This window comes from Mesoplodon bidens (assembly GCF_964165515.1).
Source record: "Mesoplodon bidens genome assembly, chromosome: 3".
Classification (NCBI taxonomy): domain Eukaryota; kingdom Metazoa; phylum Chordata; class Mammalia; order Artiodactyla; family Ziphiidae; genus Mesoplodon; species Mesoplodon bidens.
In genome coordinates, this window is record NC_138178.1 from 131,916,807 (window position 1) to 131,944,323 (window position 27,517).

Sequence of the window (27,517 nt, forward strand, 5' to 3'; positions counted from 1 at the left end):
TTTTATATTAGTTTACATTTGTCTCCGATTTTGAAACAACTCAATGTTTTTGTCTTGTCCTTGCACTTGCACTTGGTCTCGTGTGGGGCCCAGCTACAGTTACAAAGCAGAGCCCGAGGGAGTTCTCGGTCAGAGACTCAGGGCCTGAGAAAAGGCCAGGTCTGGGAATCACTTGTCCGGTGACTCTGCCTTGGAGGGTGGATGGCAACCCTGGGGAAATTGGACTCCCACCTCTGATGTGTGGGCTTAAGGAGCTCCTTTAAACAGCCTGGAGCTCTGCCTGTGCTTGTTAAAGGATGCTTTGCAGATATGGCTGATACCGTGCATCCCCTCCCAATCGGGATGCTGAGTTATACACCTTTCCTGATCACCAGCCTCAGACACTCTCTCTCTGGGGTTTAGCACCTTCTCTCTCATATTTCCCATTTTTTGTATTTGAGGTTCGGGGAAGTGAGATAAGAGTCAGGCAGGAAAAGACCTAGTTTACAATAATTTAAATAAAAGCAAACTTAGTATAAAGTAATTAGACGTGCTGTGTCATTCAAGTATCACAAGAATCCCACAAGGTAAGCAATTAGCATTCTGTTTCGGAAATTAGCAAAAGAAGGCACATAAAAGTCCATTATCTTGCTGTTAGTCCCCGGGATTATTTACAGGTAAAGCTTTGAACCCAGGCCATCCAACTCCAAAGCTACCAAGATCTCTACTATGACACATGGCCTGTTGCTTGAAGACTGTACACACAAACACAACTCCAGTTTTCCAAAGGCAAGAAAGCTGGCACGGAAGCAAAACAGTCTGTGGGCATGTCTACAGAACCCAGGTCTTCAATTCTACTCCACATCACTTTCCTCCTACAGGACATAGGCCCATGCCTTGTCTAATTGGACTCCATCTCAAATGCACAGCTGAACTTCAAGACATTTCAGACAACTCAGCATTAAATGTCTTACCCAGGATAAGAATATTGAGCAACCACACTTAGGCAAAGAAACTTTACCAGGTAGTCTTTTTAATGATGCTATAAATCCAGAGGCCATAATCAACTGCAGGTAAATTCTGCCTTAAGCCTCTACTGGTTCCTGACACTGAGCTAAGACAGAAAACTGTCTTGTCACAGTTTAGATAGAATAGTAGGTATCTCTATTTCATACAAACAAAATTCTCTTCAGATGCAGTCCCCACCTGATGATATCAGATACATGCCAGGAACCAGCCAGCTACTTATTTCCCCTTAAAAAAAAAGTGTTGGACTTCCCTGGTGGCACAGAGATTAAGAATCCACCCGCCAATGCAGGGGACACAGGTTCAAGCTCTGGTCCGGGAATATCCCACATGCTGCAGAGCAACTAAGCCTGTGCGCCACAACTGCTGAGCCTGCGCTCTAGAGCCCGCGAGCCACAATTACTGAGCCCACGAGCCACAACTACTGAGCCCACAAGCCACAACAACTGAAGCCTGTGCACCTAGAGCCCGTGCTCCACAACAAGAGAAGCCACCTCAGTGAGAAGCCCGCACAGAGCAACGAAGAGTAGCCCCCGCTCACTCAACTAAAGAAAGCCCCCTCACAGCAATGAAGACCCAACACAGCCAAAAATAAAAAAGAAATAAAGAAACTTATTAAAAAAAAAAAAAAAGCTTCAAGTGTCCTTATTGGGCAAATGGAGATGAGAGGGCTGGAAAACCAAACTACGAGTTCACATCTGGAAGCCAGGCCACTGAGCCAGTTCAGCTCAGATCACTTGTCAACGGGTCATAGTCTATGAGATCAGAAACAATGCCTTTCAACCAGAGCATTTTTCTCAGGGCCAGTTCTCATGACAGTCCAAAGATGTTGGAGTCATGTTTGCAGTTGTGGTTAGAAGAAGACGTATTAAAGCCACCCATCCCCACTTCTCAGGGTCATGTCCTAGAAACACGGTCCGGCATTTGGGCTGTGCGCACTGATAAATGTTAGTGACACCCAGCTTTGACTGCTGAGTGCGGCAGCCACCCCAGCAGGGAAGAGGTGAGATGGGAAAGCTCCTGCTCTTTGCAGTGGACTGAAACAGCCCTGGATCCCCACAACATGTAACTTTTGTCCCTGTGCCTCCCCAAAGAAAGAACAGGCCTCAGAACATTGGATATCCCACTGAACTAAAGTTGTGTAAGAGCCTGCCTCTCACTCTGTGCATCCACAGTGACCTGAGAACTGGGCACAAAGCCACTTGAAGGGGTAAAGGAAAATACCTCCCCTCCACTCCCCATAAAACTGCTTATAAAGAAAACAGAAGTAATTATGGGGGAAAAATGCTTAAAAACCTAGAGGGCTCTGTTAAATGAACCTCACATGGATTCTAGTTTAAGTTTCCAAGACTCGGGCAAGAAATATTCATGTTGAAAGCCTTCCTTATCCAAGATACTTGGAAAAACCAGCATGGTTGTCCAGAAGTCCAAACAACCTCATCTGGTAACTAGTGGCTTCTCTTTATTTTTAATTTATTGCAAAAACTGCATTAAAATAGTGACAAAGGAAATTAGGAGAAGGAAAAGTTCCCTTATCAACACTGCAAACCATGAACTTGCTTTTGAATCTCATCTTTCCCCTTCTATACCTTGTTTATGGGCCAACATGATTTTTACACAGTAAATAAATGTCTCTCTAATCTCATTGTTAAAAAATATTTTCTAAGGAACTTTGAATGTTTTAAAATCGCACAGTGATCAGTCTAGCCACACTCTGAGCCACATCCTCCCAAGTTAGATCGATACTAAGCCAGTCATTTCTCAGGGCTAAAGATTCCTTATCTGTGCTAAAGCAAGCTACCTTTAAGTAGGTATGAATAGCACCCAAAAAACCAATAAGATAGCACTGGACCATAAACTGCCAACATACAGTGTGCGCCAGCCTCACTGGATATCTTCCATTTGTCCCTCCAGATCCACTCTCTACCCTTCTACACTCTGCTCTGTGCCCAGAAAGGCTGACCCACATGGTCCTTATCTTGGGCTCCCTGTCCTCTGGCTTCCAGTTGGGGTCAGCCAATGGCGGGGGTGGGGGCACCAGCAGGAGATCAGAGGCCAAGAGGAGAGTGAAATCAAGGTATGTATTTTCCCAGCTCCCTTCCCACTGGTCTCCAGGCCATGGCTTCCCTCATGCAGCCTCTACTATAGCTACAGCTACAGCTCCCAGGGCTTGGCAACTGCTCCGTCCTCTTGCTCCTGCAGCCTAAAGGTGGTAGGACTTCCCGCTAGTCCTGGTTTCCCTGAACTGTACCCAGACCTCTGTGATTATGCTCTTCTCTTGGCTCGCCCTCTTGAGTGTGCCCCTGGGACCCTGACTCATACACCAGGCAATGTAGGAAGTGACAAGCTGAAGCCCTGTGTCTAAAACCAATGGGGAGAAAATGCAGCATCCTATAGTCCTACAGCAGAACTTCAGAAAAAAAATCAGTGAAACAGATGGAAGTCAACACAGTCTTGTGGAGAGCCTACCACCTAAGAACCGTGCTTTGCCCTGAATCTCAAGGCCACCCTGAGATGCCCGGGGCCACACCTCCATTGAGGCATGGACTGTCAGATACCTTCGTGTTCCACCTCAGATCCTCTCAGCCCACCTTTGACTCCAGCCATTGCCATGGCAACCAGCAGCACCCAGGTGTGCCCAGCAGCGACCTTGCCTCAGCTGCACTCAGGATCACTCCTGTTCTGCCCAGGGCATCTCTGCCACAGTGTTCGCGCAAAACACATTGGCACTCACACATGCAGAAACGTGGAAGGGTGAGGAAGTTAATCTCATGGGACAACCCTTGACCTATGGAGCAGGGGAGGCAGTAGACAAATGCTCCTGTCTTCTGTCCCTCGGGTGAATAATTCTGGGGTGCATTTTACATGGCTCCTCAGAGGATTCCCAGTGGGATTGGTACAGTGGTAACCATCTTAATATGTACTCTTGCCTTGGCTTTCCTCTCTCCCTGTCTCACTATTCCCAACCCTCCCTACATACACACACACACACACACACACACACACACACACACACACACTCCTATCCCTTAGGATACTTCATGAAATAAACTACCTTCACATAAGCTCTTCTTGTTGGCTCTGCTTTTGAAAGAAAACCCAAGCTAAGCTAGGCAGTGAGATCTCCTTGCTGCTCCATAACAGAAGAAAAGCTCAGAAATGGGAGACAAACAATGAGGAAAAGGCCTCCTTATGCCTGTTTGAAATTCACCCCCAGGTGCTCAATGGCCTGACCAGCAAGCCCCAGAATCTTCAAACTATCCTAACCACATAAAAATGTGCCAAGGCAGAACCACACTCCTTACCAGCTACAGGGTAACTGAGTTTTACGTGATCCAATAGTTTACGTTAGTCCCATACTTGCTGCCAGTGGGGAGAATAAACCAAGAGCAGATATCCTAGAAATTCCATCAACCCAGCTCCCCTACATGGAGGCAAAGTACTCTCATCCCCCCAGATCTTTCGGAAATGCATAAAACATGGTTTCTACAATTTGTCTTCAGACTGCTCTATTTGCCTGACACACAAAGAATCATTCCCTCACACCCTGAGATTTTTTTAAAGTATCATCTGTTCAGCCTGTTTCCACAACTTCTCTCCAGTACAAATAATCTTTTTTAAAAACTGCTTTTCTCTTCCAAAAAGTCAAGAAATGAGTCCTCTAGTAGCTTTTTGGGTATGAAAGAAAATACACTGGTTTCATATATCACGAGTCCAGAGCGGTGGGGAAAGAGGAGAGATCACATGATGGAAACAGGTGAATTTGGGGGAGTAAAACAAGTAGAGGGAAAGCGCAGGAAAATGCTGTCTTGTGGTAAGTGCTGAGAAAAAGGCTTCAGCACTCAGGAAGTTCTATACCTACAGATGTCAGATGGAACTTTAAGCAAGCCACTTTGAATTCCTTTAAGATTCTTTTCAGTGCACTCACCTGTAAAATGAGAACAAATTCCACTTATCTGGGACAAAGATCAATACCGGAATACTTCACACATATGAATATTCCTGGGACCACACACACACACACACAAAAGCTAGAAAGTTGGATAGGATGAGCTAGCAGGGGGACCTCACCAACCTAATATGTAGCTCCAAATTAAAATATGCCACTTATTAGGTAGTTTTCCAAATACATCCCTTGTAGAGGGGGTATGTATGGAGTTCAAATTCTAATAATGTTGGTAGGTTATAATGAACAGGATTTCCACATCTTATTGTCTGCTTCAACTTTATAAGTCAGCCCCCAGGCATACACGCAATGCCCCCCTCTTTTCCTCGACTTCGTTATTTCATCCAGCAATAAAGCCCCATGCCCAGGGCCACACGTGGGGCTGAGATGAACATCACAGGCCCAAACTTTGTGGAAAATAGTATTTTAGCAGCAGCATCTGGCTTCTTGGCATGATCCCCCAGCTGTTGCGCTGACAGCTCTGAAGCTGCTTTTTACTTTGTCATATGGTTCGGCTGCTAATGGGCTGTCTATTCTTGCTTGTCCTCCTCTGGGTCATTTTTCCTTTCAAACTCACATTGAGTTCCAAGAAAATTGCACACTATGACTCCTCTTCAGGAAAGCCCCGTGCCTAGTTGCCGTGGAATTCAGAGGGCTAGGCATCCCAAGTGGGAGTAAGCAGTCCCAAATGCTCGAAGAGAAAACATCTCATTACACTGCCTGGTACATTTATTCCACGAGAAGTAGGCTTATGAAGGGGCGATTCGGTAACTTGACAGGCACAGGTGGTAGACTAATATAAAGCGTTATTTGTCTTTGTGTTTACACAGGATCGATCACCATAGTACCCAGGGCTTAAACAAGCACATAGTTTTGACACAAAAGGCCACCACTCACTCCTCATAATTGGCAATGCTGCTGGATTCCTAGTATTTTCTCCTCTTGATGCCAATCTGAATACCCAAATGGGAAATTTAGCACCTGCAAGTGGTTTCTTGGGCTCCCAGATCTCACATCAGCAGTCTGTGGAGTCTTTGCATGCATTGTAACAGACCAGACAAGGGTTGGATGTCCAAACTGGAGCCTGATTCCCTGAGACTCTGTGAGTGGCTAAAGAAAACAGCATGCAGTTGGCTTCCCATTCAACCCCTCTGGAGCTACCCGGGATCCAAATGAGCCCATGATGACTTGTGAAGTGACCAGAAACCAGCCAAACATGTACCTGACTTTCATGGTCCATAATCAGGGCTGCCACATACTGTTGATCAGGCTGCGTACTGATCAACTCCAGAGAACACCATCCACACAGGCTAGTGACGTTGTGACCCTGATGTTGTGCCATACCATGGCCCAGACCTCAGTAAAGAGATAACTACAGGATATAGGACAAGGACGCATAACCACAAATTTAAATCACCCCAAATGTAAATGACACCAGGCGATAAGAGTATTTTGAGAATATATAACACACAAATCCTTGAAATAAGTATAAATGAGTTTCTGGAATGATTGAAGAGAGTTGATTTAATTCTAAAAGATGGAACAGTTTCTTTTTTTTTTTTTTTTTTTGCGGTACGCGGGCCTCTCACTGTTGTGGCCTCTCCTGTTGTGGAGCACAGGCTCCGGACACGCAGGCTCAGCGGCCATGGCTCACGGGCCCAGCCGCCCCGTGGCATGTGGGATCCTCCCGGACCGGGGCACGAACCCGCATCCCCTGCATCGGCAGGCGGACTCTCAACCACTGCGCCACCAGGGAAGCCCCGAGATGGAACAGTTTCTGAGAGTGAAGAGAATGATTGGATGCAGAAGGAAGACAATGTGATTTGACAGCAGCAAAGCAAAACCTAAGACAAAAGTATATGGAAGAAGTTGGAGTTATTTCTTCAGGAAAAACTCTAGGGGCATCTAAAGTATGGATGATGCAGCTAGAACCCAGTTTTCTCTCAGCTCCCCAGTGTTTCATCTGCCAACCTCTTCCAACCCCATTCGTTCCTTCAATGCGTATCTGAGTTCTGGTCTAGGCCCTAAGGAGAACCAAAATAGGAATAAGACAAGATCCCTGTCTTCAGGAAGTCAGAAATCTAATGGGCAAGTATATATGAAGTAAAGACAGTGTGGGACTACTGCCTGACACTGCATAAAATGTCACCAGCATCCGAAGGAAAGACAGGTCACTCCCAATAGGAACGAGAGGGGTGTCTTCAGGGAAGAATTGGCATCTGAAACTGACCCAGAACAACAGTTAGAATGTGAGCAGGTAGAGATGATGGAGAGCACATTTCAGGCAAATAGTAAGTAGCACGCGAATAAAGGCACAGAATCAAAGGTGAGGCATCAGGAAGAGTTTGCTTGGAAAAAAAGAATATACGGGGCAAAAAAGGGATGTGAAGGGCTTCCCTGGTGGCGCAGTGGTTGAGAGTCTGCCTGCCGATTCAGGGGACACGGGTTCGTGCCCCGGTCCGGGAAGATCCCACATGCCGCGGAGCAGCTGGGCCCGTGAGCCATGGCCACTGAGCCTGCGCGTCCGGAGCACACGTTCCGCAACGGGAGAGGCCACAGCAGTGAGAGGCCCGCGTACCGCAAAAAAAAAAAAAAAAAAAAAAAAAAGGATATGAAGGTAATCAATGCAATTTAACTCTGGAAAGTTGGGCTGAGAAATATCGTTTAAGGCCTTGATTGCCTAACTAAGGAGGCTGAACACTCTTAAGTCCACAGGAAGAAATCCATTGTTATTATTCATATATTAAATTTTGAGCAAAGAGTGTGATGTAATCAGAGCTGGGCTTTAAAAGCAGCTTTATCTGGCAGCAGAGTTCTCGTTAATTGGTGATGGTGGAGACTAATAGCCCAGGACAAATTAGCAGGTGAGAGGCCCTGTGGGGCTGGACTGCAGCCGTGGCAATAGGAATGGAAAGTTTGGATCAGACGCCGAGGCCAGCCAGCCTCTGGATGTGGCAAGCAAGAAGTAGAAAGGAAGAACAAGCTGGGGCTTTAAGCCTGGGACAAGAGTAACAGGGAAGCTGGCCAGAGTGCACAGCAGAGGCGTGAATGTTACTTTCACATATTAAATGTGAGGTGCTTGTGGAATATCCAGCTGGAGACACTCAGCTGGAAGGCGGAAGGGTGCTGGCACTGGTGTGAGAGGTAAGTCTAGAGACAACGAGTTTTGGGGTCCTGCAGGTCTGGGGTCAAGCCCCGGCTCTACCTCTACAGTGTCCTACTTTTGTGATTTGGGGCAAGTTAGTGACTTAAGTCTCAGTTATCTCACCTGTAAAATGGGGATAACAACCATGTTAATATCCCCGGTGTTCCTGTGAAGATTAAATAAAAGATGTTAGCACAGAGCCTAAAACACAGTAAGCTTCAATAAACACTGTCTTTTGTTATTTTTCCTACAGAGTCCTTCCCTTTGTTTCAGTGATCAACTCAGTTCTTTTTTTTTTTTTTTTTTTTTGGTACGCAGGCCTCTCACTGTTGTGGCCTCTCCCGTTGCGGAGCACAGGCTCTGGACGCGCAGGCTCAGCGGCCATGGCTCACGGGCCCAGCCACTCCGCAGCATGTGGGATCTTCCCGGCATGTGGGATCTTCCCGGAGCGGGGCACGAACCCGTGTCCCCTGCCTCGGCAGGCGGACTCTCAACCACTGCGCCACCAGGGAAGCCTTCAACTCAGTTCTTAATAATGTACCCCAGCTGTCCTCCTGCCCCTTTGCCACACGGGGTCCTTATATGAGCTTGGCGTGCAGCCCTCCTGCCTTGCTCTGTTCTCTGGGGTCTGGGACACCCTGATTCTTGTCTGGTCCACTCAACTCATGAGCCCCTAAGTCCCCCCTCTGACATGCTTGAGCCTCGATATACGCCATCTCCCTCAAACTTGCCTTTCGTCACAGATCCTCACCCTGAATTCACGATCCACTGCTGCCCACGTCCTGCGGGGATGATTTGTTTTCTAATCTGGGGTCAAAATGAGGGGAAATGGGCCCACCCCTCAGCCAAAAGGTTTGACTTCAAGTCTTCGACAATATATTTCCTTACTACAAAAGTTGTAAAACATTGGGATAATGTTACGGTTTTACTACCCCCTCCTTTGTGCTCCCATAGCACTTTGTCCATCTCTTTGTGACAGAATTTATCACGTGTGTTATAGTTGGTTATGTGACTGCCCCCCCTGCTGGGCCATGGGCTCCTCCGGGGCAGGGACTAAACCTTATTCATCTTTGTTTCCCCAAGCCTACCATAGGTGTTCAATAAATATTGAAAGAGAGTTAACAACAGATTACATCTGTATAGGTCCTTATGTTTTGCAAAGGCCGCTAAGGGAGATGGTGGAATCTGGCTCTAGAATGCTAAGCTATAATTTTTCTCCTATTCAATGCACCTTGAGTAAGTATAGCCATCAAAATGGGGAGGAATAACAGGACCACATGCCAGTTTTTAAAAGCAGCAGTACCAAGACTTCGGGATTTCACTAATCAGTGTTTTCCATAACCTTTTAATTGGTGGAAGCAACATGGTGTTCCCAACTACTTACTTTGCTAAGTTAGTACCTTAGAGAAAAAGTCATCATCATCAGCTGCTCCCCTCCTCATTCCACAAAAGGAAGAAGATTTTAAGTATCCCCACTCCTCAAAAAAAAAAAAAATTAGTGGCATAAACATAAGCCTAGAATAAATGAAAACTTTTTGGGTTTTTTTTTTTTTTTTTTTTTTTTGCTGTACGCAGGCCTCTCACTGCTGTGGCCTCTCCCGTTGCGGAGCACCGGCTCCAGACGTGCAGGCTCAGCGGCCACGGCTCACGGGCCCAACTGCTCCACGGCATGTGGGATCTTCGCGGACGGGGCACAAACCCGTGTCCCCTGCATCGGCAGGCGAACTCTCAACCACTGCGCCACCAGGGAAGCCCAGTGAAAACTTTTTAAATTGATAAACTTAGCTTTATGAAACCCTAATACTACCGCCTATCTTTTCCTCTTTTCCCCAAGAACAGTGGACTGGCCCCAGTGCCCAGACTCACAGTCCAGAGCAGTGTTTCTCAGACTGCAGCATTCCTGGGTATCTGAAATTGCTCTGTTAGAATCTTTCTATTCTGGTAAAATATAGATAACATAAAATTTACCATTTTAACCATTTTTAAGTGTACAGCTCAGTGGCATTAAGAACATTCACATTGTTCAACCACCACCACCATCCATCTCCAGAACTTTTCCATCTTCCCAAACTGAAACTCTGTACCCATTAAACACTGACTCCTCATTCCCTCTCCTCCCAGCCCCCAGCAGCCATCATTCTACTTTCTGTCTCTATGAATCTGACTATTCTAGGTACCTCACATAAGTGGAATCATACAGTATTTTGTCCTTTTGTGATTGGCTCATTTCACTTAGCATGTCTTCAAGGATCATGCATGTTGATCCATGTGTCAGAATTTCCTTCCTTTTTGATGCTGAATAATAGTCCATTGTATGGATATACTACATTTTATTTATCCATTCATCCGTTAATGGACAAGTGGGTTGTTTCCACCTTTTGGTTATTGTGCTCTACTAGAATTTTTAACTTATTTTTTTTCACATGACAAAATCTCAGATTTGTAACATAAGCAAATTCTGAATCATCTTGCTCGTCTGAGTCATCACAAGGCACATAGCAATATAGGTATAAGGTGCTCAAAAGAACCTTTGCCATAACAGTCTGTATTCCATTTGTAATGCAAGCTAAAATGTTGGGTGGTCCCTGCCTTTGTACATAACTATCTGTACCACTTTGTTACCATAATAGCAAATAACCCATAAGGAATATTTCTAGTCCCAATTTCAACAATCATTGAACCAGACACCAATTTGATGCAGATGCCAATCCACTGTGATGCTCGTCTTACTTTCTAGTGCAGAAAACACCTCACAATTAACTGATGCCTCATTAAAATTGGTATTTGAATATTTATTTTCAGTAAATCTTAGGTTTACTATGAAGTCTGACTTTTCTAAACTATCAATGCCTTGAAGTTACCAATATTTTTCCTACAGCTCACTTGCATGTACAGAAATTCTCTGAGCTAGCATCATTGACGTTAAAATGACAAATTAAATACCGGGCTGGATCTCAAGTTTGCATTTCTACCGTGAATCAGGGATGTGGACTTTAGCTAAATGACACCATCCACGCTATTTGATTAATAGTTATTTTGAATAGTATTGGTTTTGTAAGCATTAGGAATATATGTCCAACTTTATGTGTATATAGAGTATAATAATAGAAAGGATGGGAGTCAACACCAGAGATGCAGGAAGACACTGCTGTCCCTTTAAAGGAGGTCTGTACGCTTCTCAGGTTTGCAGGGCATGAGTCTGGAGCTCTATTCCTGGAATGCTCCCCCTCATGTAAGAAGTAGTAGGGCAGGTCAAACCAATTAAGTGTTCCTAAAAACAGAGCTCACCAAATACCATGGCTGCAGAATAACAACACCAAGAGCCAGCCAGAAGCTTAGAGTGGTGCACGGAGAGGAATGACCCCGGGGGACACCACGTTAAAAGCTCGTATTTCATTCCCCAATGAAGCACTTTCCTTTCAAGCTGCGACCTCTATCGCAGCCGTTGAGAATGACACTTCTTCCCCACTCCTAGGGGTGAGCATTCTCCTCCAGCTTCTGGGCCAGATTGCAGCCAAATGAGCCGTCAGGCACTCCCCTGGGATAGTCAGACATTTGCCCTGAGATCTATAATACAATTTGACCTTCTTTCTGCTGAGGTAAACACACCACCTGTCACCTCTGAAAACTCAGCCTTGGAGTCAAGCACATCTGGAATCAGCCTATAAACGTAGTCCTGAGATTAATGTTGAACAAGAAGAAAAGCTAAGGTATCCGCCACTGATTTCCACTTACTGACAATTCCCACTCAGCAGCAATGTTCGGCTTCCACATGTGGACACCTGAACACTTCCCTGTCAGCAACGCTATGCTGAGATTGGCCAAAAACAAGCCTCAGAACACCTTGAAATCCATTTTAGCCTCGACTGAACCCCCGGCGTGTGGTGTTTCGTATCTGTGTCCTCCGTGGGCAGAATCAGAAGTAATGAAGGGCGATTCTCAAATGTCTGGCCGCATAGAGGGGCAAGGCCCGCTCACACCACTGACTCTGGCGCCCGGAGATTCCCCAGTGTTCACCTCTTATCCTTATGGGCACAGGAGGAACTGGGGCCAGAAACTGACATCCTAGAAACTCCTAAACGCACAGGAAACGTTCAAAGTTGCCATCTTCCCCCCAAAAGGTTACATTTCCAAGAAACCAAGAGGAGAAAGAGAAACATGAAAAGATCTCGTCTTGAAGCTCCCTGAAGTACACCTATGTTCGATGAAAGGGTAAGTCATGCCACATAAAACCCCCGTTTCACCAAATACGATCTCCCTATTAACATCTGGATATGAGCCTCGTGTGTCTTGAATCTTGAGTTCAAAATGTGGATCATCCATAACCCTAGTTATACAACCAACCTGTTGGCACTGACTACAGAGGTGAGACGCCCTGTTGCAAAGGAGGAAGACTGCTTCATATTCAATGAGAATGAGAACGTGTTTCATTTCGCACCGAAGCACGACTTGGTAGGCTCCACACTGGCCCATGCACATGTGGGGTTATTTAAACGGTGCCTCTTAGTCACAGCTCCTGTGATGTGGTGTGTGCCAGGATTCAGTGGCACAATGTGATCGTATCATGAACATCCTGGCCCTCCTCACTTTACCTCTGAAACCAATTTTGGTGACTGACGCTGCTTTCTTTGCAGTCTTATCAGCCTCTTCTCCCCTTCCGACTGTGGATCTGATCTCCTGACCAGCATTTCTGTGTTTAGACTGTCTGGCCGAGGTCATTTCCCCCTCGATGCTTAACGAACAGGTTTCCACAGTCTTTCGGTTTGTTTTTTGTTTGTTTCTGACAGTAGGCTGTGTGCACCACTTTCTGGGAAGTTTCGAGTTGTTTCAGGGAGTTCCTGGTTTTTTCAGGGAGCTAAGCTTCCCGTTTTTCGTTTTTTGAGGTGAGTGCCCCCAGAGTTAATGTAAGATCAGCCAAATCACAAAAACAATTCTGCCTCCCTTGAGAAACAGGCTTTCAAAGAAAATTTTCTTGTTTGCCTGTACATTTGATAAGCATGATCAGGAAAGAAAATAGAAGGCCTGCAAATCTTCTTCATGTTATTTTTGATATTCTTGCCTCAACCTCAGTCCATCAGAAGTGGTGGGATTTCCCTGGTGGCGCAGTGGATAAGAATCCACCTGCCAATGCAGGGGACACGGGTTCAAGCCCTGGTCCGGGAGGATCCCACATGCCGCGGAGCAACTAAGCCCATGTGCCCCAACTACTGAGCCTGCGCTCTAGAGCAGGCAAGCCACAACTACTGAGCCCGTGAGCCACAACTACTGAGCCCGCGAGCCACAACTACTGAAGCCCGTGCGCCTAGAGCCTCTGCTCCGCAACAAGAGAAGCCACCGCAAGGAGAAGCCCACACACTGCAACGAAGAGTAGCCCCCACTCGCTGCAACTAAAGAAAGCCTGTTGCACAGCACCAAAGATCCAATTCAGCCAAAAATAAATAAAATTAAAAAAAAGAAGTGATGCCACTTAGTCCTCTGTAAGGTAGCTCTCACTAATGTACACTTCTCATTAACAACTATTAGAACTTCACTCTTACCTGTAACTGAACATAAGATAGTAATCAATAATCCCACTGTAACGGTTTTCTATTTCAGTCTTTCTCTTTGGGCTTTACTCTTACACACGGAATTTAAATACATGAACACATATTCCTACACACCTGCCAAAGCCAGCTTTCCTTTATCATCTTCCTCCAAGAAGTGGAATGCTATATCCCATAAACAAGGCTGGTAAGGGCATATCTGAGCCAACCTTTTCTTTGGCTGCCTTTCAAAAAGTTGTTTAAAACAAGCTATGTTCTTGAACTGGAAAAAGGAATTACACATGATAACCTCAGAAAGCAGCTACTTGCTATGCCCAACTAATATCATTGCACAACACCGTGGCTCCGTGTGCAGTGTTGTCTTCAGTTACTGGCCAGAGCCATGCCACCAAAATGACTAAGTTGAGATGAAATTAACTGCAATGGGACGTGACCATATTGAAATGTTGTACTGAGTGTGACTATAAAATTGGAATAACTATCAAACACTTAATGAGTATAGGATAATTAGGAAAAGGATAGTGTAAAACTCTGATTTCTATGAAATAACAAGTGACTCCAGTTATGGGTCCTTAACCTCACTCACTGATTTCTAACAGTAGCACCTGCTCTGGCAATCACCTTTCCAGTCTTTTTTTTTTAAGTTGAAATGCATAATTTTTTTTTTTGCCTTTGCAGTCTTTTTTTTAACAAGTATATTTGATTTAAAATATTAGTTTCAGCACAGTGATTCAGTATTTTTGCAGATTATACTCCATTATTTTATATTTTATATTTTATAATTATACTCCATTATACTCCATTATTTTCCAGTCTTAATGAATGAACTGTCCTGAGTCATTCACACCATTCCTCTACTCTCCAAACAATGACCATGTTTATAGGAGGGTGGCCTGTGTCGTTGAAACACTTATGTTTCTCTAGGCAGAGCTAGCTAGAACCATTAACCACTGACACCATAACATCAGATTTAGCTAGCTAAACCAACCCAGTATAACCCCACTCCCCTCACCTTTTCTTTCACAACCTGTTAAAACAGATACATAAGCCCAGATCCAAGCCAATGGGCATAAATGCAGCCGGAGCCTCAATGGAGGGGGTCCACAGATACACCATCTAACACAAAGTGACAACATGACCCAAAGAACACATACTTCTTTTGTTTTGCTTGCAGTTCACTCCTTCTGTGAGAAGAAAGCTTGCAAAGAATTTTGTGAGCCGAAGTTTTTTAAGCTAACTGCAAGGCTGCCAAGCGCTGTTATTGCAGAATTCATCTAAGAGTGTGGTGTCAGTGTTACTGTGGAATCTAGGAGGAATGGATTCTGTTAACTGCCCTCTCAAGTACACCCACCACTACCAGATGTTAAGATAATGATCAGCACATCATGTTCTCCAAGACATGAGCCCTACCAAAATCAGCAAGGGATTTCTCCCTATTTCAAACATGTTCAAATAGCGCGATCATAAGAGGTTACCTGCTTTCCTCGGCCATTGTAAGTACATGCTTCCTCCTGGTGGGATGTAACTGTGGTTGAGTCTACAGTGAAAAGTGGGCTCAGAGGAATCTCCTTGAGTAAAAGTGGCCCTTCTTCCCATGATGGCTGCTTCTTGCCCTGTATCCCAGGTGTCTGCAGCATCTTTTCTAATTCACCCATCACTAGGACTCGCCCTCTAAGAAACAAAACTCCTAATCACTTTGCACCTAATTCCCCATCTGCAATGTGGAGCAATAGTAATCCCTCCCAACTTTCAGGAATAAAGAAGAGCTACAGGCTGCCCTTTTCATGGCATAGCAATGACTTCAATAATAAGGATTCCTCTTTTACTTTCATGTTTTTAACTCATGCAACTCAAAACGCATAATGTCCTTGGGATGAATAAATTCCCCCAACATCTTAGGGAGACCCAGTATGTTTATACAGAAGAGAAGTTATTTACCCCATGACATACAATGAATTCATGGGGAAACTCTTTAAATATCTTTACCATTCTCTCTGTCCTACTTTCAAAGAGTGGCGAACGCATTGAATTGAACAAGCAGGCACTTACTCCACTGTTGGTCCTCTCCCTCATGTCTTTCCCGAAGCATGATTTGCATGCAGTTAGAATCAGATACCAACTCCAAAACTGAAAATCTGTCCAATAGCCAAAAATTAAATTCAGAGTTTTTATTTTTAAAAAACAACCCGCAAGATCTGTCTTCCCCTCCCCTTAAGAAATTCAGTGCCCAAAGCTTCCCTATAAATAGTTGTCAATAAACACAACTGCTGCAAATGTATTCAGTAAATGTTAAGGTCAAAGGCCTTCACTGTTTATTGCCTTGTAAACTCAAAGACAAGTGAATTTATTGCTTGAATGAGTTTCAGGGTATTGGCCTTCATAAAAGTTCTGAATCGCAGGTACAAAATGCTCCATCAACACACACCAAAGCTATTCTGCACAGAACTGAGAGACTGCCCACCACTGGATTCATAATTCAAACACGTCTTGGAAAGTGTATTGTTTGCCATGTTGCATAGATCCCCAAGGATTAGTCCTGAACCTCACCTGTCATTATTACCAGAACTTGCTTCAACCTAACTATAAATTGCTGCTGCTTCTAAAACAATATCACGTATTAGCCTACCAATTTAAACTCTCCAAAATATAATAGAAAAGATGTCAAGAATGGAAGAGTTTATCATTTCTCTCTAATCTTCATGTAGGCGGGATATCTATAATCTCCTTCATAGAACATTTGTCAAATTTTAAAGAAAAGGACAATGTTACATGTCAGAGCACATCAGAATGTGTGGACTACTTCAGAAAATTAATTTTTTATATTATTCAAAATGTAATTTTTCTAACCCTTCTGTCATTTGGCAGCTTTAGGTATCAATATGTATGCCTAGTAGAAGTAGCAAAAGGAGCGATCATAAGACAATTATTAAATATTGTTACTTTTAGAAATAAAAGTTATGGGAGAAGTTCACATTTATAGTTTTAAATAGTTGTATAATTATTTCATTGTTCTATGTTAATAATTTCCTTATGATATAGATATTTTAAAGTTAAACTTAGAGTTCCCTTGTGGCCTAGTGGATAGGATTCTGGGCTTTCACTGCCATGGCCCGGGTTCAGTCCCTGGTGAGGGAACTGAGATCCTGCAAGCCATGTGGCACGGCCAGAAAATAATAATAATAATAATAATAAAATTAAATTTATTTTTATAAATAAAGCCAACTCTGGGCTCCAGGACCATTGGGCCTTACCATCTTAAGTGAGGACCAAAGCAATGTAATATACAAAGGCTATGGTATTAATACCAGAAATGCATCATGAAATTTAAAATAAAATATCAAACTCAAACCACTGATGGTAAAATAAAATTATCCTAGACTTCTGATACTCTTCCTGCCATGACGGTTATCGCCTCCAAAGAGTGTTGCAGAAATCATACCCTGTATAAACCTAAATTTAAGTAATATTAAATATCTTCCAACTGTCAAAATGTAAAGTATTAAAAAATGTCACACATGCTAATCCCACTACAAAATGTAGGTTTGGGCTTAAATGCTGGGTTATGTCATTTTTTGACATTACCCAGGGAAAAGTTGAATTCTTAATCTATTTTCTCTCATGTGAAATAGTAGATTATATCACTTTTGTCATTAATAAATTCACTTCATCCTAAACCACTCTCCAATTTTCTCCAAAGCACGGTCTTAATCAGGAGTTTTTCTATATATAAGATTGTAATAGCATAGTTGGAAGATATTAGGCTACATTTTTGCTATTTTTTTAATCTAATTAGCTGTACGAAAATTAAACATATTAGATGACTTATAAACTGTCATATGCAAAAAAGAAATAGATTCTTTAATAAGTGTGTATTAAATATCTACCCTGCATTACTGAGATGATTAAGACAGGAACCCTGCTCTCAAGGAATTGAGAGATCACTGGGGTGGGGAGTCTGGTGTATGAATAGATGATTATAATGCAACACGGCAACAATAGAGATACTTCAAATAAATAACTGTAGAGTTTACAGGTGAGAAGGCAAGGCAGGAAGTGATAATTCTGCCTCTACATCTTTTTTTTTTTTTTTTTTTCTTTTGCGGTACGTGGGCCTCTCACTGTTGTGGCCTCCCCCGTTGCAGAGCACAGGCTCCGGACGCGCAGGCTCAGCGGCCATGGCCCACGGGCCCAGCCACTCCGCGGCATATGGGATCCTCCCGGACCGGGACACGCACCCATGTCCCCTGCATTGGCAGACGGACCCTCAACCACTGCACCACCAGGGAAGCCCTGCCAGTACATCTTTTTTGTTCTTTTTTAAATACTTATACCTCAACCATATAATGAGTGAAACATTATATAATGAACTGAAATTCAAATTATTTTCATGGAAAAAGATTCTCTGTTCACCTACGACAAGATGAAAATAATATACATGTCTACAAGACATGTTTATAAGTCTGAGTCTCTACACAAGCTGAAATGGATCATCTTTTAGAAGAAAGTATCTTCTGGAAGGCAGAATGAAAATTCTACTACTTCTGTTACTCCTAAAAATTTTTATGAGTTGGGCATTTATTCCAGAGATATGAAATCTTACATTTACACACAACCTGCACACAAATGTTCATAGACGCTTTATTCATAATAGCCAAAAACTGGAAAAACTCAGTTGTCCTTCAACGAGTGAACAGTTAAACAATACCATGGAATATGACTCAGCAATGAAAAGGAACCAACTACTGACACACACAACAACTTGGAGGAATCTCCAGGGAATTATGCTGAGTGGGAAAAGGCAGTCATGAAAGGTTACGTACTGTATGATTCCATTTATATGACATTTTTGAAATGACAAAATTGTAGAAATGGAGGACAGACTAATGGTTGCCAGGGGGTAGGGAAGGGAACAGGGTGGGAAGGAGGCAGGTATGGCTCTAAAAGAGCAACACAAGGGATGCTGGTGGTGATGGAGCTCTCCAGTGTCTTGATTGTGGTGGTGGATACATGAACCTACACAAGTGATAAAGCTGTAGAGAACTAAATACATGCACACATGCATGCTTGCACACACAAGTACGAGTAAAAACTGGGGAAATCTGGACAAGATCCGTGGGTGGTATCAGTGTCAATATCCTGGTGGTGATATTACACTAGGGTTTTCCAAAGTGTTACCACTGGGGGAAACTGGGCAAGGTGCACACTGGCTCTTTCTGTGCTATTTCTTACAGCTGCACGTGAATCTCCAATTATCTCAGAAAAAACTTTTAAATTTTTGAAAAAAAGTTTAAATTAAAACTACATGTTTGTGATACATTATTAAATGATATGGGCACAACGTGAGCCCCTTCACTATCACACAGCACGTTAACATAAAAAGAAGTGCACCAACTATGATGACTCTAGTCTCCTTAAAAGCATACCTGCACAGAGCTGGATTCCTCAAGGATACAAGGACCCTACCTTATGGTATGTACAAACTGTGTGTGAATACCACTGGTAAATCTGACTTTGATTTTTCTAAGCAACTTCTGAGAGACTATTCCTCATTGATGAATCTTGCTGGAGGGCAGTGAAGAAGGTGAATTCAATTTCCAATCCATTTTGATAGCCAGTATACTAGATAAAGGAATCCTCATTAACTAATTTACTGCCTGGTATGTTCTAGCTTTCCATCTTCACAATGACACTAAACCTAAGAAGTTGCAGGACATAAAGGCATCAACTGAACTAATGTGACTTACATCTAGAAATATGTTAATTATCTGATGCTGAAAACACAGAAGGGATTAGGGGGATTCTGAGGCAGTTTGCTGAAACCTTCCTTCGTGCCTGGTCCACGAGGGGGCGGATCACATTCTGACACTAGTAAAGGCCTTCTCTCTCGTCCCCTCAGGCTCTTGGGGATCTAAGGCACATCTGATAAAGATTGTCCTTATGATCAAGGCATTGATTATACCTGTGTCTTTCAGCACAGGTAGGAATGTATTTCAGATAAGACAATTCAGCATTTGAAAAGTGATCCAGAGTCTCTCAAGTAAAAAACGTTTCTACAGAAACAGTCTTTAGAATAAAGCTCCCCTAAGAAGCGGAAAGCCTTTAATGTATAGAGCCTCTTATTCATTCTAAAAGTCCATGAAAAATCATGCTGTGCTGATCATTTATTGACACAACCAAAAACAGGTATGTTTGTCTATGAAGCAAGGGAGGAAAGATGGGACCAAAAAATTGCCATGAATAAAAGGCTACAATTCCAGCCTTAGTACCATAGCCTGCAAGATGAAGGGGCCTTTGTTTATACATTGTGTGTATGAGGAAGGGGAAAGCACAGTTTAGAACTGGAAGATGATTAAGTGTCTTTGGGTGCATGATTCAACTTGAACTTGTTTCCTATGCATCAGAATGGAAATCATGATTCCTCCTTTACCAAATTCACCAGACTGTTATGAGACTCCAATGAGAAGATTTATACAAAGGCTTTACATTGTTAAAGCACTGTACAAAGAGAAGGGATTATTATTAATAGTCTAAAGAGGAGACGTCTACTATTAAAAAATCAACAGAGAATACTCCCTAACTTAAAGTATGCTTCTAAATCAAAACATTACCTGAATATTTGTTGATAAGAAGAAAAAAATGCCAAAAGACTATTTAATTGTTGAACAAATTTTCTTTGATAACTCATGATTGACCTAGAATTCTACCAGGTGCAATAGGTGATAAGGAAAAAAAAATATCTAGGATAATCATGCAACAACTTGGTCTAATGAAAATTAATAGTCAAAGTGAGATTTCTGAAAGGATACCTGTATAATTCATTGATCAAGTTGTTTCTATCTGATTGTTTGGATAGCCCACCATCTGCTTTTTTTATTCAATGAAGCTATAAATTGCCAGAGCTGACGGTCCCATTTTACATGTAAGAAAAGTGGAGACCAAAGGGAATCAAGTCTCACAAGTTTAATACCCACCGACTGATTTCACATAATTACTGCCAGCACACCTGATGGGAGGAAACATCCAACAGGGATGGCACATCGATGGGGAGCCCAGGATCTTTGCCAGCTTCAGAAAAGAGGCAGAGATAAAAGCACTTCTCTGGCCTCATTTGAATTCCTTGCAAATTCAGGCCAAATCTTCAAATCCACCCAAGTTCTTGGCTGAACACGGTGACTGGGCAACACTGCCTTCCAGTGGCAACAATGTTTTAAGAATCAGAAACCGCAGAGACTATATAGTATTTCAACTAGGTAGTGCCTGTTTACTCTTAGACCCAAAGAAACACCAAAAGATTCTTTTCAAAGCTTTGGTGTAGGCACTAATTAAAATTCCACTATTAGTAATACTCTTTCTCAGTACTACTTGTTGAAAAAATTTAGAGCACCTACCTCGCTTTTGTAGATGAATCCCACTCAGAGCAATTATGTTATTCAAATAAAGTCACAGGATAACTCTGAACTGACTTGAGTGTGGTAATCCTGTATGTCATCATCAAAAGCATACTCAGCAGCCAGTGGTTCCAGACACAGAAAAATCAAAGTGATGCTTTGCAAAGTGGTTGTTCAAAGGTGCTTATGAACTTATGAAAATTCCAAATTTTCCTTGATTGAAACCAGTCCACCCATTCATTCCTTATACTTCTCTTAAATTCCCCAAAACACCTAATGCAGGATTAAGGATATTTTGGATCCTTGAGAAATAATTATTGTATTGCACTTTTTAAAGTCTGTGCTAACTAGGAAGTGTCATTCTCACTTTGTCTCCTAGACCAAATTTATCTTCTCCAGTTATCCCCACTCTGAATCCTCCATACCTGCTGGCCTGTCTGAAACCACTCAGTGAGTTGATGGGATTTATCCTCATTATTTTTATCTATGGCTTAATTGTCACCTTCCCTGTCTGTCTCACTGCAGGGCTTTTGTCTCTTGGAATCCACATCTCTAGTTCTAGCATTCTTTCTTCCTAAGTTGTTGTTGCCACATATATAGCTCCATAATTTATGTTTCCAAGGGATCTGAGCAGGTTATACTAAATGAAACCAAGGTATCTCCCAAAAGGCCTGCCCATTTAGGGGTTATTAGAATAGTAATGCCAACATTGTAAAGGTCTCATATATCTGAAGGCATGAAAGCACTGCTTGCAAGTGTTCTCACTGATAAATTCCACATCCTTGAGAAAGAGTTGAGTAGCCTAATATCATATCAACCAGAGGAGGCAACCGACACAGACAGAAGTTTCGTAAATGTCTCATATGAGAGGATTGGCCAAATGCAGTAAGTCATTCTGTGGCACACTATGCAATTATTAAAATAATGCCTTGGATAAATGTTTATTGAGATAGAAAGATGGTGGCAACAATATAGCATTAAGGAGACAAAGAGGCAGGTTACCAGATTTAATATAAAATATGATGTTTTAGTGTGTGTGTGTGTGTGTGTGTGTGTGCGCGCGCGCGTGTGCGTGTGCATATACAGAGACACCACCGATCTAAAACTGCCCCCCCCAATAGAGACACAGACGTAGAGAATGGACGTGTGGGTACAGGGCGGGAAGGGGAGGGTGGGACGTACTGGGAGATTAGGATTGACATATATACACTACCATGCGTAAAATAGATAGCTAGTGGGAACATGTTATAAAGCACAGGAAGCTCAGCTCGGTGCTCTGTGACAACCTAGATGGGTGGGATGGGGGGGTGGGAGGGAGGTCCAAGAGGGAGGGGATATATGTATACATATAGCTGATTCACTTCATTGTACAGCAGAAACTAACACATTGTAAAGCAATTATACTCCAATAAAAACATAATAATAAAATAAAATAATAAAAGATAAAACTGCCCCCTCCACACACAGAAAATCCCCATGAGCCCTCCCCCCTCCTCCCTCTTTTCTCCCAAATAAACAAAAAAAATCTAAATAAAATCAGTTCTTGGATTTTTTTAAAAGGCTTTTAGAAAAGTCCTCTAGTCGTGTGCTGGTAAATGTTTAACCACTGGCTCCCCAGGAGGAAAGCCCTGATTTGTAGCATTTACCAATTTCCATAGTGTAAATAGTCTCAACATGATCAGTTTTAAGCTACCAACTTGATTTTACTGAACGTGGTGTTGGGAAGAGATGCTCAGAATAGGCTCAACTGCTCTGGCGAAGCCACATGGCCAGCTTCAGCAACCCACTGCCCATGCCTCACTTGCAAACATACTATAATCTGTAGGCCACTCTTATACAGCATAAACAACAGAACGCGTGTTTTAAGTGGTTTTCTTTCTATCTTGTTATCAATCTATATTTTCTGCTGTTTAAACAAAGACTATGTTTCCTGTGTTGGTTTTTACTTATTTAAATTTAAAAAGAAATTGTGTCCCTTTCATTACCTTGAAGTGGAGAAGATCTTTGTAACCATGACATAAAACCTAGAAACCATAAATAAATTTGATCAATTTCACTGCGTAAAGATCAAACAAAGACCTAACTAACCAACAAGGACCTACTGTATAGCACAGGAATCTCTCCTCAATATTATGTAGCAACCTAAATGGGAAAAGAATTTCAAAAAGAATAGACACATGTATATGCATAACTGAATCACTTTGCTGTACACCTGAAACTAACACAACATTGTTAATCAACTATACTCTGATATAAAATAAAGAGTTGGGCTTCCCTGGTGGCGCAGTGGTTGAGAGTCCGCCTGCCGATGCAGGGGACACGGGTTCGTGCCCCGGTCTGGGAAGATCCCACATGCCGCGGAGCGGCTAGGCCCGTGAGCCATGGCCGCTGAGCCTGCGCATCCGGAGCCTGTGCTCCGCAACGGGAGAGGCCACAACAGTGAGAGGCCCGCGTACCGCAAAAAAAAAAAATAAAAAAATAATAAAATAAAATAAAGAGTTAAAAAATAACCTTTTGTGTGGCAAAAAAAAAAGCTTTTATAAGGAAAGCTGAAATAGAAATGACAAACTAGAAAAAAATATGTGCAGTTTGTTTCTCAGAAACTCCAACATACAGTCATTTCCCAACTGAAAACCTGATAGAAAAATAAGTAATGATTTGAACAGTTCAAGAAGAAAGGAAAGAAAGATAGGGCTCCCAGACAGATTCCCCATCCACCTACTCATCAATAAGAGAAATGCAACTTAAAATTTAACGTGGAGTTACCATTTACTTAACCTACCAGATTGGTAAAGTTGCAAACAGTGTGAATGTACATTCTGTGATGGGAGGTTAAATTGGTACAAATTCTCTGACTGTGGTAGCCTGAATAATGACCCACAAAGATGGTCACATGCCAACCTGCAACTTGTGAATATGTTACCTTACATGGCAAAAGGGACTTTGCAGATGTGACTAAAGTCATGGATCTTGAAATGAGAGGTTATCCTGGATTATCCAAACGGGCTTAACATAATCACAAGAGTCCTTATAAAAGGGAAGCAGGAGAATCAGAGTCAGAGAAGATGTGATGTTGGAAGCAGAGGTCAAAGAAGGAGATTTAAAGATTCTACACTTCTGGCCTTGAAGATGGAGGAAGGGGTCACAAGCCAAGGAATGCAGACAGCCTCTAGAATTGAAAGAGGCAAGGAAATGAACTCTTCTTGTAGAGCCTCCAGAACGAACACAGCCCTGCTGACACCCTGATTTTAAGACTTCTGGGGACTTCCCTGGTGGCACAGTAGTTAAGAATCCACCTTCCAATGCAGGGGACACGGATTCGAGCCCTGGTCCGGGAAGATCCCACATGCCGCAGAGCAACTAAGCCTGTGTGCCACAATTACCGAAGCCCGTGCACCTAGAGCCCGTGCTCCACAACAAAGAGTAGCTCCCACTCGCTGCAACTAGAGAAAGCCCACGTGCAGCAACGAAGACCCAAAGCAGCCAAAAATAAATAAATAAATAATTAAAAAAAAAAAAAAAGACTTCTGACCTCCAGAACTGTAAGGTAACAGTTCTGTGTTGTTTTACACCACCACATTGGTGGTCATTGGTTACAGGAGTAATAGGAAACTAATAGAGAAATTCGGCAAACTATAAATGTATACACTCTTTGGCTCAACAAACAACATCTAGGAATTTAACTGAAGATACATTCACATACGTGCAAAATGATACATGGTCTGTATTGTTGTTTGTAACAGCAAACAACTGGAATTCATGTAAATGTCCAACAAAAGGAGGCTGAATAAATAATATGATAAAGCCATACAATGTAATATTATGCAGCCATAAAAAATGAATAAGAAAGGTCTTTATGTCATGATACTACAAGATCTCTAAGATATAGTAAATTTTAAAAGGAGGATGCTTTCAGTATAACAAGTACAGTGGGTACAGTATGCTAACAATTATGTAGAAATGGGGAGGAGGGAAGACATATACTAATTTGCATATATACACATACATATGTCTGGAAGACTAAATAATTAATAGTATTTGTTGCCAGTGGGGAACGGAACTGGATGGCTGGACATTAGAAGGGAACAGGAGACTTCTTACTATATACATTTTATGTTTTGTTGAAATCAGTATATGTAATATAAAAAAATTAAATAAAAATAAAAAATTTAAATAAAAACAGAAAGAGCATAAATTAAACAAGAAAGAGATTTTGCAGCTTGACCAGGTCACCAACCAAGTCAGTAAAGATGCCATTACCATCAGTGGGTCTCTGAAGAAACTTCTGTTATTTCTGAGGTAGGCAATGCCATGAATTCCAATCATTCTAGAACCTTTGGGGGTGGATTCATGGCATTCTCTGTGACCTAAGGAGCTGGATGAGAGAGGGATTTCCTAATCAGGTGGGATGTGAATGGAGCCCGCAGTGAGCTATAACAGAGGTAACCTTACCTTGTCTCCAAATGAGGATCTATATTTGCTTTAAGCCATGGGCGAGAATTCTTTAGAAGTCCTTACAGAAACCTTATGCAGTCTCAGAAACCCTGTCGAGTAGGGTTGCCAGATTCAACAAGTAAAACTACAGGACACCCAGTGTAAATTTGAGTTTCAGATAAACAACAGTTAAATATTAAGATTTTTTAATAGGAGAAATATTTTTAAATTTTTAATCATTTGCTATTTCTCTGAAATTCAGATTTAACTGGGCATCCTGTAATTTATTTGACAACCCTACCTCTAAACTTCCTTAGAGGCCCCATGATGGCCATGGACCAGCAGGTGAGGACAGATGGGCGCATGACGTGGATGCAGCCCCCTCTCCCGGCCACCATCACTCTCCCTTTCATAGACACAGCACACACCCTTCTGACAGGAAGGCACAGAGAGCTGAACAGGTTTGCATGGTAAGATGTCGCTTCACCCAGGCAGCGTTACTGGCCAAGGACAAAGTACGTGGCTCCAAGTTAAAGTAAGTCTCTGCTCATTTCTGGCCCTGGAAGTTCCTGAAGGTAATGTGTGGAATACTCTAGAAGAAGTTTGGAATGGGGGTGGGGAGTGTCAGGCAACCTAGAGAAATGTTCTCCCAGCCCAGGTAATAAACATATTCCTTTCCCCCAAAATACCGTTAAAGATGCTTTAAAAAAAAAAAACCTTAAAAAAAAAAAACCCTTTAAGCTGACCTCCTGCCAAAGTACACATCAATTATACAGCTTCAGTCAGGCGGATGCTCGAGGAAAGGGGGATAATGTTACACCCAGCTGGGCACTTTGTAGTTAGCACAAATGTAATATAAAGCACAGCAGAGTTCGTCAAGTGTCTGTCTGGATTTTCAGTTTTCATTAGTGCTATAATTAAAACCACATTTTCAGCTCTATTACCTGTAACAAGAAAGGAATGAGAAATGAGGTTGTCAAGGTCAGGCTTTTCCAGCTATTTATACTGAGGATCTGCAGGCCACAAGTTGTTGGATTTGGTGTAAACCAGAGCGATGGCTGAATGTCGCACAAGGACCCATCCTGTGTGGCTTGAAAGGCACACTGATGAGGTCACTTCCTTTGAATGGCCACGGGGCCGCGTATGTCCACAGCGCACGAGAGCCTGGAGGGTGGGCGGTTGGGTGAATCTACTCTTGGCCACAACCACCGGCCCCTGGATGGGTCTCTATCCCTTTGAGACCTGGTCACGCATCCTAAAACAGCCCCAAAGGCAGTCCTCGGTCACTCTTGTTGAGGGCAAGAATCCTAAAAACCTAAGGCCATCTTCTTCTCACCTCGACTGTAAAGGTGCAAGAGGGCTGGATGGGAATGTAAATGTTAACCCTACCCACCAAGTCACTCCCCAAACTGCGCACACGCTCCGCAGGGGCCACACTCTGTGCAGCAAATCCTGTTGGCCTGGCCTTCAAAACAGACCTAGAATCAGGCCACTTCTCACCACCACCTGGTCCATGGCACCACCATCTCTTCCCTGAATTCCAGCAAGAGTCTCCCTCCTAAAACCGCGGGGTAGGGGGGGATGGTGGTGTGCTGAATTGGGCGATTGGGATTGACATGTATACACTGATGTGTATAAAATGGATGACTAATAAGAACCTGTTGTATAAAAAAACAAAAACAAAAACAAAACAAAACAAAAACAGTCTCCCTCCTTCTGCTTCACACTCCCTGCGATGGTCTGAAAGTCTGTGTCCCCCCAAAATCCATATGTGGAAATACTGACCCCTAAGGTGATGGCATTTGGAGGTGGGGCATTTAGGAGGTGATGAGGTCATAAAGGCAGAGCCCTCATGAATGGGATTAGTGCTCTTATAAGAGAGGCCCCAGAGAGCTCCCTCGCCCCTTCCACCACGTGAGGACACAGTGAGAAGTCAGCCGTCTATGAACCAGAAGGTGGATCTCACCAGATACCAAATCTGCCAGTGCCTGGATGTCGGACTTTCCAGCCTCCAGAACTGCGAGAAATAAATTGTTGTCTACCAGCCGCCCAGTCT